Here is a 12,080-nt window from a genome sequence, read left to right on the forward strand (position 1 = left end):
GGAAAAAATTGCATTCACTTATTTTGTAGTTCGCCATTGTTTATGCATAAAATACTTGACTCAAGCGTTATCGCCTTTTTAGGTGAAATTCTTAAGAGATTCACTCGCAGATGCCCATACTACACATTTTTAAGCCGTTCAAAAATGACCTTATGTATTCAAAAATCCCTTTTCTTTTCTCACATTTATTTTTAATCCATCACATTTAGTGCAATATGCACTAAAAGCTCTGCATGAAAAGTTGCCGAACCAAAGCGGAATAAACGCGAGAACTATTTTTGAGAAAGTAAGGTAACGACACTCAGTGGGCAATCGCGCTCACCCAAATATTTATAAGTGAAATTAAAAACATTATTGTAAATTTATAGCAAGGATATAGTTAATGCGAGGGAAGAGAGGTGTTTTTGTGTCCTTACGTAATTACTTTGCAGTTGTTTTGTTATAGAATGCTACATCATATTTCTGTAGTGCTTTGCTAAGCTAATTATAATGCATTCAAGTTCAACATGGCGACGAAGGCTCATACTGCTCACTTATTGAGCATGTGACACCAGCTCAATGATTCATACTCAACTGTATGATGATGGTGCTGACGATTCAGATATTTGCTTCCAATCGGATAGAATACGTAAATAGAAAGCAGAGAACTGTTGCAATATGTTGTTACAATGTGTGGATAGTGCTCACATCACGCTGCATGAAGTGCTGGAACATCGTCGTAAAAAAAGCTACTTTCATTGCAGTTTTCAGTATCGGGAACTCGGTTTCTGTTAAGGTTCTGTCGTTTAAAAAAACATCGTCACAACAGAAGACAATTTTCGCTGTGAGCGATTTTGTTAAAGTAGACAATATTTCTTTCCATTGTTCAACAGTGTCTTCATGCACTTTCCATTCATATGAAGCAGAAAAGTTTTCCATTTCAAAATAATTTCAAAATGCTACGGGCATTCCTCTTAGAGGTTCATCATTAAAATTAATGTCTCATACATAATCTTCTTTAATCCAACAAAGCTTTTCTCCCCTCCCCCCGCGTTTTTTTTTTTTTTTTTTTGTTAAACTAAATCTTAGTTTACAGCTAGTATTATCGCCTTCTGATTTTTTTCTTTAAAGACCGCTCAGTGTTGATTATGGGATATTTAAATTCTTACCTAAATCCATTTCACGGTTTAATGATTTCCTTCGAATTGTTGGATACCATTTATTTTAAAAGAAAGGAGCTATAACGTTATTTTTAAGTGCAGCAATGATATTAAAACTGAAACACTTCAATTCCAAACAAGTTTTTTCGTTAGCAATCAGAGTCATATGGTACTTCAGCGGAATCTTTATCTTCAACGGAGAATCAAGTACGTATGTTTGAAAACAAAATTAAAGTAAAATAGAATGGCAAAAACATAAAAAATTTAAAAAAAAAAAACGAAAAATTTGTTCATACAGCCATTTAGCTATGTAATTGAGGGCACCATTTCGAAGAGTTTAATCCTTTTATAAGATAAAAAAACATTTTTTTTTTATTGCTGTGATTTTTAACATTAGTTTTAAGTAGAATGCTACACACTCTGCTATGTTTCAGGAAAACTTGAACTTTTAATTAATGCAAGAACAGAAAATCACTCTAATTTCAAAGTTTCAAGCGCTCAATTTGTAACTCAGAATGAAATTTAGAAAAAAATCGGTAGACCGATGTATCATGTACCAACTACGATACATGTAATGCAGGAGCTTTGAGAAATAAGCCTTACTTTTCAGCCTGGATCCAAGCTTTTTAAGGAATTTGTCAACACCTGATATAAATATATTTTATGGAATGTTAAATGTTTCAAGAAACTTAACTAAAATTTCTGCGAGATGAATGCTTCTGTGTATAAAGTTTGATATATCAGCCTAATTTTATTTTAACAAACTTTACTATTAATACAACAAAGAATACGTAGGAATCTTATGCTTTTAATTTACTATATAAAGCATACTCAAACTAATGTAAGGTTGTGTTCTTAATAAATGTTCAATAATTTAAAGCTTTTAGTTAGAAAAACATTAATATTAGGTTAAAACTGCTTCACAAAAAGTGAAAAAAAAAAAAAAAAAAAAGATAAAACAATGTTGCTGAACTTTTATTTCATTTACACTGCATCAAAAAGAGAAACAACAGTTGCGAAAGAAAAGCAGAAATGCTTTATCCATACACTTAAGTAGGGTGGCTTATTTTGTGGAATTTTCTCTTTTTGCGGAATTTCCGGGGAAAACCTTACCGTCTCCCGGGATACTAGAAAAGACCAATATATTTTAATAAAATGCATTTAGAAAAAGAAAAAAAAAAAAAAACAGCGTTTTACCCGTTTTTTTAATTTGTCATCTTTTTAACCGCTTTTTTTAATCGTTACTAGCCCTAAAAATTATGGTTAAAAATAATAATTACATAAAAAAAGTTTCATATTGAAAAAAAATGAAACACGAATAAATCCTTGCGATAAAAACAAACTGGTAATAGTATTTAAGATGTTTTTATTTATTATTTTCATTGATTTATTTTTTGAAATGAATATCAGTAAATAATTTGAATCGCTAGTCACGAAAAGCAAAATTATTCTAAATTTTTTCACTCAATCTTCCTGTTAATGCTTGGAATGACTTTTACGCATCACCCAAGATTTGTCTTACAACAAAACTTGTTCATTTTCCCCCATTAGTTGTTTCCAATTAATTACGCGTACATTGTGAAACGATGTAGGAATGTTACGTGAAAAAAAAAGCTTTTAAGTAATGACTCTTACTTATAACTTATTTTCCTATACACTTTAAAGTTTGGTTAAACTATTCATTAATCAGAACATTGATCCCTTGTGTTTCTTTAAGAAATTTTCCATACATGTTTTAACATTTGCGAACTCAATTCATTTTACTCGATGTTTTGCAGTTTCTTGAACTGAAGTTAACTGAATCTATTTTTATTATTAAAAAGAATTTTACTTTACAGAGCATTTTTCCGTTATATATATATATATATATATATATATATATATATATATATATATATATATATATATATATATATATATATCTCCAATTCTATTTCATTGAAGAAATACTTGCTACCGCGATTGACAGCGGTAATTCAATTGTACGGTTTTCTAAGAGTAATTTCCGAAAAAAGGTAAAAACGAGAATTATATTTTTCACTTTTTTTTTCTCTCATGCGATTAAAAAAAAACTTCTAATGATGCCTTAGTTCTGTAGTTTTATAAAGTATTAAAGAAAGCAAAAAAAAAAAAAAAAAAGAAAGAAAGAAATAATAATAAGGCAATTTACCTTGGAAAGAAACGCTTTTCTTCTCTGATTTTATTGCAACAACACAACTGTGGTTTAGATTCCTGCAATAAGTTGAGATTACATTTTCTTGGAAATTTTTATCAGAATTCACCCGAGGAAAAAGTCGTTCAAAAATCCATTTTCTGACCCATGATCGAATTCACGACCATCAGATGATTCGCATGCATTACGCACTAACCAACACAGCTTATAAGCCTCCAGCTCGGGATGCTATGCATTAACCCAATGCGTAATAAGAAAAAAAAAAAAAGAAAAACTAAAAAGCTGCCTCTGTTTTTTCAAAAAGGCATTTTTCAAAAGTTATATTGAGATTACTATGTTGAAGTAAAACCTTTCTTTTCTCATATTGATGCAACAACATAACTGTGGTTCTGAATCTTAAAAAAATTTATATTATGTTTATCTCCATGAAAATTTGGATCAGAATTCTGCGAAGAAAAATAGCTCATTCAACAGCGATATTTTCTGGCCTACAGGTGATCGAACCCATGAACTTCACGTCATTCGTACGGCGTTCGAATCAACTGAGCAAATGAGGCCACCCTCGCGAGATGCTATACATTGAAATAATTCTTAGAAAAACAAAATAAATCGAATTTTTAAAAAACCACCAACAATTGGAATTTGTTGTTTATTTTTCACAAAAAAGAAAAAAACCCTTTAAGAAAGAATATAGATCATTTTTCTCAAAGTGGGTTCCGCGGTACCCTGAGGTGCCACAGACAGAGCAAGGGGTGCCACGAAATGTCTACAGTATCAGTACATTTAATATAACAGAGATAGGTGATGACGTGCGAAAATTCAAATTCTTCAAAAGGTGCCGCGAATTGAAAAAGTTTGGGAACCACTGATATTGATGATTCCATTCAAATCTTAATATTAACTCTTAACCAATACTCAGCAGATTTTGAATAGTCTCTAGCTAAAACGACCAGCATTTATTATATTTCATCTTTATTCCTATTTGTTAAAGTACTGTGTGACGAATTAAATAAATTTATGACTTGAACTACTAAAAGAATAGAACCAATCCATGAAGAAGCAAGCATAATTAGTCCATCAATATTGCATTCCTACAGATAATTACGGCCTATGAACAAATATTTATGAATTCTAAATTAGCAATTTGAACGATCTTGTACATGGCTCGAGTTATTAAATGGTTCAATGGTAATCTCTCAAATTCAAGTACACCTAACAACAAAACCCAGAACGGCATATCTGCTTCAAATCCTTTCGCATTATTAACCAGAATTGAATATACATATGTTAAAGTTAATGGCTCTTTGAAAGTTGTTTGGCCTCTGAAATGATGCATTCATAATTCAAGTCTGTTAAGGAATGAAATGCGTACTTAAGTAATGAGAACTGAAAATTACAGTTAAGTTTAGCAACGCATATTTTGCCCTTTGTTATTAATGGATTTTACGCTGCTTAATATTCCTACTTAAAGCGGATTATTAGTTTATTTCCGAAATTCGAAACTTGTAAAGCATTTTAGCTCCATAAAAGGGGAAAACGTGCAATATTCAATGCATGGTGCTTGCGTGCCATTTAGAAGCCCCCTCAAATCTTAACCATAAGAAAATTTGACCAATTTTAACCACACTAGAGATTTGTTGAAAATTTACTATTTCCAATTCTGGATTTAAAAAAAAAAAACCTTCATTTTTTTTTCTATTTTTCATTATTATATGATCTTTTTTTTTTTCAATTTGGAATTACATTCTCTGCTGTACACAGTGTCATTATGTTAAACAATATTATGCTGAATCTATTTGGCAGTGTGTGACATTTTTACGCAAAAATTTACTTGATTCACGGACATTTACTTTTTGTCTTTTAACTTTCAGAAAAAATAAATCATTATGTATCATTACATTAAGCACCAACTTTCTAAATTGATTTTTTGTGTTTCAAAAATAATGACTTGTTCGTGTTCCTGGCGTGACTGTACAGTTACACCCACAACTAGTACAAATCATTATTATTTAAGCACATTTTTTTTTCAGAAAGTTGATACTTTATGTTATGATACATAATGGTCTCATGTATTTAAATACTATATCAAAATAGAAAGCAAAGTTTAAAATTCTTTGAATACTAATGTGCAAATGTATATCTAAAAATGTCACATATGTGTAAATGCATTGAGCAATTGGGCAATCCTCGAAAAAAAATTCCGTGCGTAACGCTAAGTTTTTTTTATTTTTTCTTGCTAACCAAAGCCTTCAGAAATGTTGTTGGGGAATAATACATGCTTTAATATAATATCAAAGCATTACAGTTATTCTCTTATTTAATTAATAATTACTTGAATAAAATATCTATCAAAATCTTCTTCACTAAAATCTAAATCTTCTTCACTTAGTACGTTCGTGGCTCGCTAGGACCCTTATCCTTTCTGTCATCAAAATAAGGCAGCCGATGTTTTAAACATAAAACCGATGCACAAATAAAGTAACACTCTTGCGATTTCAAAGCAACTTTAAACAATCGGGGTGATTATGTCCGGAGAGTAAAAGGAAGTTTAAGTCTGTCACACACGCTTTTAATCATTTGCAAATCGAAGTTTTATGCCGGACACGAAATAGCCATTAAATTACTATGTGGTTCCTGTTTCGCTGGCTGTTAGCTTTAAACCATACTATCCATACTATTAAAATCTGTTCACGTCCGTCTGTCTGTCTGTCTGTCTGTCCATCTGAAAATAGAACTTCAAGAATCACTGCGAGTCGAGAGTCAAACCAGGTACCAATCGATTTGAAAACTTCCGAAGAAAACAATATTACCAATCTTGTAATTGTAAGACTTTAATTAGCGCAGATATTAATTAAAACGTTGATTAACATTACGTTATTTGGGAATTTTTATTTCTTTCTTGTTGTCATTTTGCATGTGAGCAAATAAAATTCTAATAATTGTTTTAAAAGGGAATTTTTCGGCTGCTGTCCAAATCTTAAAACAACATTTCCATCTAGAATTTTATTTTAAATTAGTTTAATTTATCTTTCCTTCTGATATATAAATCCTAAAACTACTCTTTAAAGCAACTTTTTCGTTTAGAAATTTATTGTAAAAATTATCTTCGTTTCTCTTTTATTCTAAGCAATGATTTCTATTCGCAACTCTAGAGCTCGAATACGCTACCTTGCGGTGATTAACAATACTAAAGAAAAAGGTAAAACATTTCATTCCACGTGTTTTCTTTAGGGCAGGCTTCGGACAGTTAGTGGTGTAATGTAATTTCAGAAGAATAGAAAAGAAAACTTCTTACAAACAGGATGAAAAATTACTGTCATTCACTAAGTGTCAAAGCAAGTTATAAGTTACGGCATTTGTTTGTCTTACCTTTTTCATCCGCCATTAGACAGTTTCTGCAGCGCCATCTATAGTTTATTGGAGTTGCGAATTTCTTTCTGTTGCCATTTTACATTTATGTTAATAAATAACATTTTAACAATTGTTTCAGTGGGACTGACGTAATCAAAACAACCATCTGAGTAATTGGTTGCTCTTTTCGGATATAACCTTTATTTATCGTCTGCCCTTTTTTATTTTCTACAGTCCACGTTGTTAACTCTTTTCAGCATATGAAAGTTATTTCTTCAGTTATTTTTATTTATTGTAGTGTAAGTTAATCATTACCAGTCTCATATTTTAGTAAATTTAGGATGTGCGACTAATTATGTTTTTTTTTTTTTTTTTTGTATTTTTCCCCTTCACATAGGTGAGTTTTCGAATTATAAAAACTCTTTTTCTTTCTTGTTTTTACTTTTGAACTACATTTTGTATAGTGAAAAGAACACGTTAAATTAAGATTGTTTGAATTTCTTTAAATGAAACAGAGTTGAACAAAAAAGTTTGCTTTTAATGATTTTAACTAAAGCTTAATTGGAATCTGATGACTTGGTATTAAATTAATATATATTGGTATTTTTTAAGTCTTGATGTATTAGTTTCACGTAATCAAACAAGCAATATGTGAAATTTTATGTCAAAAGCTGATTGTTATTGTACATAAATATTTCAGATATAGTCTATCAGATGAAATTCAAAGCAACATTGCAATGAAATTCAAATGAACACAGACTATAGTTATTAATGCAGATATTTTCATCTTTTGTGCTAATTGAAAATACTCTTAACTTGTATATTTCATAACTATTATTAGCGTTAATGAGATTTTTGCCAAAAAAACGTTTTATTGGTGTTTCGCAAACCCTGCATTACGCTCATTTATTTATTCCTTAGCGCGTTAGAAACTGATGTCAGAGTGCTACAAAAACAACAATTGGACATCTCTTTATTTTTTAGGGAGTCCGTGCAACGCCGGGCACACAGCTAGTACAGATTTTAATCTATGTCCTTTCGTTTTTGCTTTTTATTCTGATTAATTAGCAACTAAGCGAGGTACTATTCGTTTTTCAAATAATTTTATTTTATTTCGGACGACTTCTAGTAATATCATTTTTGAATAGCAGACTGTTGTAGTTATTTTAAAATTATATTTACAAAGGTAATTATTTTGTTATAGCGTGAAAGAATAAAAACAATTGATTTTGCAGGCAAATACTTATCACATTATAAAAAAGAAACGGTCATGTGTACATTTTGAAATTAATGAGTAGTAGCTGTAGCATCACTCTTTCAGTTGAGTGTAATGCAAAAGATTTAAAAATAAATAAATAAGTATTTAATTTAAAAAAAAAGAACTGGAAACTGACTCAAAAATAACCTTTAAAAATGAAATAATTGTAAAAATATGGCAAATATATATTTAATACGATACTGATTAAGGTTATATTAATACTTCCTTTAGAATAGGAATTTTGAGCAATTGATAACTTGGAGCAAAGCTTCATAAAATGTTCCTTCTCTTATCACCTTTTGTCAATGTCCATGTTCCCAGATACCCCAACGTCCGTCTACTACTAACTTATCTTCAAAATAATTTTAGGCTCAATACTCACATTTAATGTTAATCTTTTTTATGAATTAGTTTGAAAAAAATACTATGATGATGAAATTAATAAAAGTCTGAAATGTCGTAACAGAACTCAAGAGCATATGGTCGCAAGCATGTTCTACTATATCATGTTGTTAACAATGATTCAAGTTACAAATAGTTTAATTTTTTACTTTAAAGATAAGTACTACAACGAAGGCGCTAGATATGTTGCTGAACCCTCAACAATGTTTCGTCAATTTCTTGCTTAGATTGACGTAAGATAGCTGAAGTTGGGAAAAAAAAAACTTCATTTTTGTATGATAACAATTTTCTTTCATGTTATGTACCATTGGTTACTTACTTTTAAAAATGTCATTGAAATCAATCTTTACTTTAAAACGGAAAATTATTTTTGCCACTAATAATGCATTTCTAGTAAAACATTAATTGTTTGATATTTAAAACTACATGCAAATAGAAAGATAAATAAAATCTAGCCTTTTAATTTCATCACCTGTCAGTATCTTTCCTTTTTCAAAATACCAAAAATTATCCAACTTAGCTAAAACATCATTAAACCAATTATTTGGGTTAAAATTTTATTTTTTCCTTTTTGTATATTTTTCCTCTTTTTTTTCTGTGTATGCATTTACAATTTAAGTAAGAAAATCAGCAAATTTTCCTTTGATGTAGGGTTGGTTGGGGTAAGTGGGACCTCTTCTGAGAGCAATTCGTTTTTGAAACTTTATACAAAAGTTAAAAGAAAAAAAAAACTTATTGTCTTATTTTATTTTAGACATTATTAATAAACAAAAGTTCATCATTATTTTCTAAAATGATGCTTTAAATATTCTCAACGGTTTAATTATTTTAAAAATCAGATGGGTGCCCCACTTACCCCATAATAAGGTGTAAGTGGGACTCATCCCTTTTATTTAAATTTAAATCAAGCATATCTAAAAAAAGGGGCTAATGGGTTTGACTTGATAAAGTATGTAAATTTTTAGTTTGAATATATTTTTTTTTTTTTTTGTAAATCCATTTATGAGATGTTAACTGTCTTTTAAATCTACAAGACGGAAAATTTTAAAACGAAAAACAAACTAATTACATCTGTGAAATTTATTGAAAGCCTATAGGTACATATTTTACTTTTACATATAAAGATGTGTTGAATAAACTTAATAGAGTTGGTTAAGATCAATTTTGGTAAATTAGCCAAAACTTAAAGTTGAAAAAGAAATTGGAACGCTAAATTGCTTCGTCAATTTAAAGTTGGCCAAGGAAGAACTATTATCACTTCACTTTGTGTAGAAAAAGAAAAGGAAATACAACAACGCAAAACCGTACGAATTCGCAGAGAACTGCAGACACGTATTTCGAGGTTTCAATGACCCCCTTTTATAGGGGTGCCCCCCCCAGTTCAATGGCGCAAATCCCTCCCCCCCCCCCTCCATTTTTTTTCAACCCTTCTTCCCTTGATTATTTTTTATTTTCTAGCTCTCTTTGTTATTTTATTTATTTTTTAAATATGCTTTATTTATTAAAAATACTTTTTATTTATTTGTTTATTTATTTTTAATTTTACTGTTATCGTTATTATTTTTTTGCTAGAAAAGTTCTGTGCTACGCCAATGACGCACACACAAGCTAAATAAATAAAAGAAATAAAATGTAAATAAAATACAATAAAATAAATTAAAATAAATAAATTAAATTACAAATAACCAATCTATAAATTTAAATAAATACCCCCCCCCCCATTTTTATGGCGCCATAATCCCCCTCTGTGTGCACCCCTGCCCTTTTACAATACAGAATAGTGAGACTTGAGGCGTTCATGTTATAACTTCGAATCCCCGAAACACAAGCGTGAAACTCGCTGCAAATTTGACGAATTTTACGTAGTTAATATTTTATGTTATGTTTGTGTACTTTAACAAAAGATTATTATGTTATTTTTGCACAAAAAGGTTAAAACTTTTCGCATCAGCAAAAATATACAAAACTAAAATTTGTCATCACTTTACAATCACACCTACGGGAAAGCAGAGGGGTTTTGAAAAACCACAATGCATTATAATGCTTGTTATTCTTCCGTTATTCAATCCCATGTGGTCTAGTGGTTAGGATTCCTGGCTTTCACCCAGGCGGCCCGGGTTCGATTCCCGGCATGGGAACTAAATTCCAGTGTTTGTCAAAGGCCTTGCCTGTACAAACTTCGTGGAATTTGAACTTTTTGGAAGCTACATCATTGCGATTATTATATCTTTTTTTTGAATGGATAAAATGCAGCAGTCCTCTCTTACAGATTATTTCATTAAATTTCTAGTAAAAGAATTACAGGGATCAAGAAAAAAAAAAAAAAAACAATTTCATACTGATAAATTAAACCTTTTGCAATCGAAGATTACAGCCGGGATCTTAAACATTGCCTTTTAATTTTTAAAAGTTCTTGATTCTCTTAAAATTTCTGCAAATGTTAACACATTTTGCGTTTTTAACATAACTTCCGCAATGCTTCCTCACAATTTAGTTGGATAGTGATGTATTTTAACATTTAATTATTATAACTCTCTTATTTTTCGTGTTATTTCACTTCAAAATATCACCAATTTATCTAATTAGAGTATTAATCACGCAATAACTCACTTTCAGCTTAGTATTATGCAGGTGAACATTAAAATAAGTTGCAAAACTATTCATAATAATTTATACTGACGTTTCAATGAGTCTGAATTCTAAATGCATGCAACAGTTACTTATTCTTCGTATTACTTAATTCGAAAAAAATGTACGATAAATAATATTTCTTAAAGGTAATTTTTTGTGAGAACGCCATAACTTCCCCATTACTTTATTAAAACGGACGTATCTCATGACATAAGTCCGTTACTGAGCCAAAAAATATTATAATATAAAAGAAGGGGAGAATGTTGCACCTTGGAGCCATGTTTTTGGTAATTTCTAATAATTACCTTCACCACTCAATGGTACCATAGCAACAATCAGCATCAAATGAGTAAAATTGACGATTTTCTGAAAGAAAGAAAATTTCATGACTCCAAAGTACATGTTTTCTTCATTTTTATTTCATTTTCTGTCTTTGTATTTGTAAAACTAATCAACTGAATTTTATTTTGTTATAAAAGAGAAGTACCTTAAATATTTTGGTTATGAGAAAATAATGGTATTGCATCTGGAAGGACCACCATTTTGGTTTTTCTTAAACCACGCAGAGATTGTACCTTGGGACAGCGAAACATATTGTACCTTAGGAAACGTTCAACGTATGCATGGTTTTTAATAATTGAGACATGCTTAGAAACATGGAAAAATGTTTTAATCTTTTGTAGCCTTTTAAACACATTTTATGTTAGATAAATAATAGTTCATTAATAATATTTGCTAATAGTTCATAAATTCATTATTCATAATTCAATATTCATTAATTATGATTTAATTCATTACCACGAAAAATATATATTTTTTGTGTTTTGGTTCAAAATTGCTTCAAGTTTATGGCTAATTCCTGAATCACGAAGACTTTCCTATGGTACAACAGGATGTGTCCTAAGGTAAAGTAGGACGTTGTACCTTGGGACAGCTTGGAATTCTTAATTTAAATGCTTGGCAATATTTTATTTTCAAACTGTTGGAATTAAAAAAATATATATATATTGCATAGAAATATATTGGGCTATTTTAATGTGACTTTTAGATTTTAAATTTGATTTCAATAATTGACATTAAAAATAAAAAATAGGAAAAGTGTCCCAAGAACACCCTCCTACTGTTT

At 30.0% G+C, this 12,080-nt stretch overlaps 1 non-coding gene across 1 annotated transcript; it reads left to right on the plus strand.

Moving 5' to 3' along the window:
• The first annotated feature begins 10,389 nt into the window (after positions 1-10,389).
• Trnae-uuc (transfer RNA glutamic acid (anticodon UUC)) lies at positions 10,390-10,461 on the plus strand. The gene has a single exon. It is a non-coding gene; the product is annotated as a tRNA-Glu (tRNA).
• Positions 10,462-12,080: the final 1,619 nt, after the last annotated feature.

This window comes from Uloborus diversus, unplaced genomic scaffold (assembly GCF_026930045.1).
Source record: "Uloborus diversus isolate 005 unplaced genomic scaffold, Udiv.v.3.1 scaffold_826, whole genome shotgun sequence".
Taxonomy (NCBI): domain Eukaryota; kingdom Metazoa; phylum Arthropoda; class Arachnida; order Araneae; family Uloboridae; genus Uloborus; species Uloborus diversus.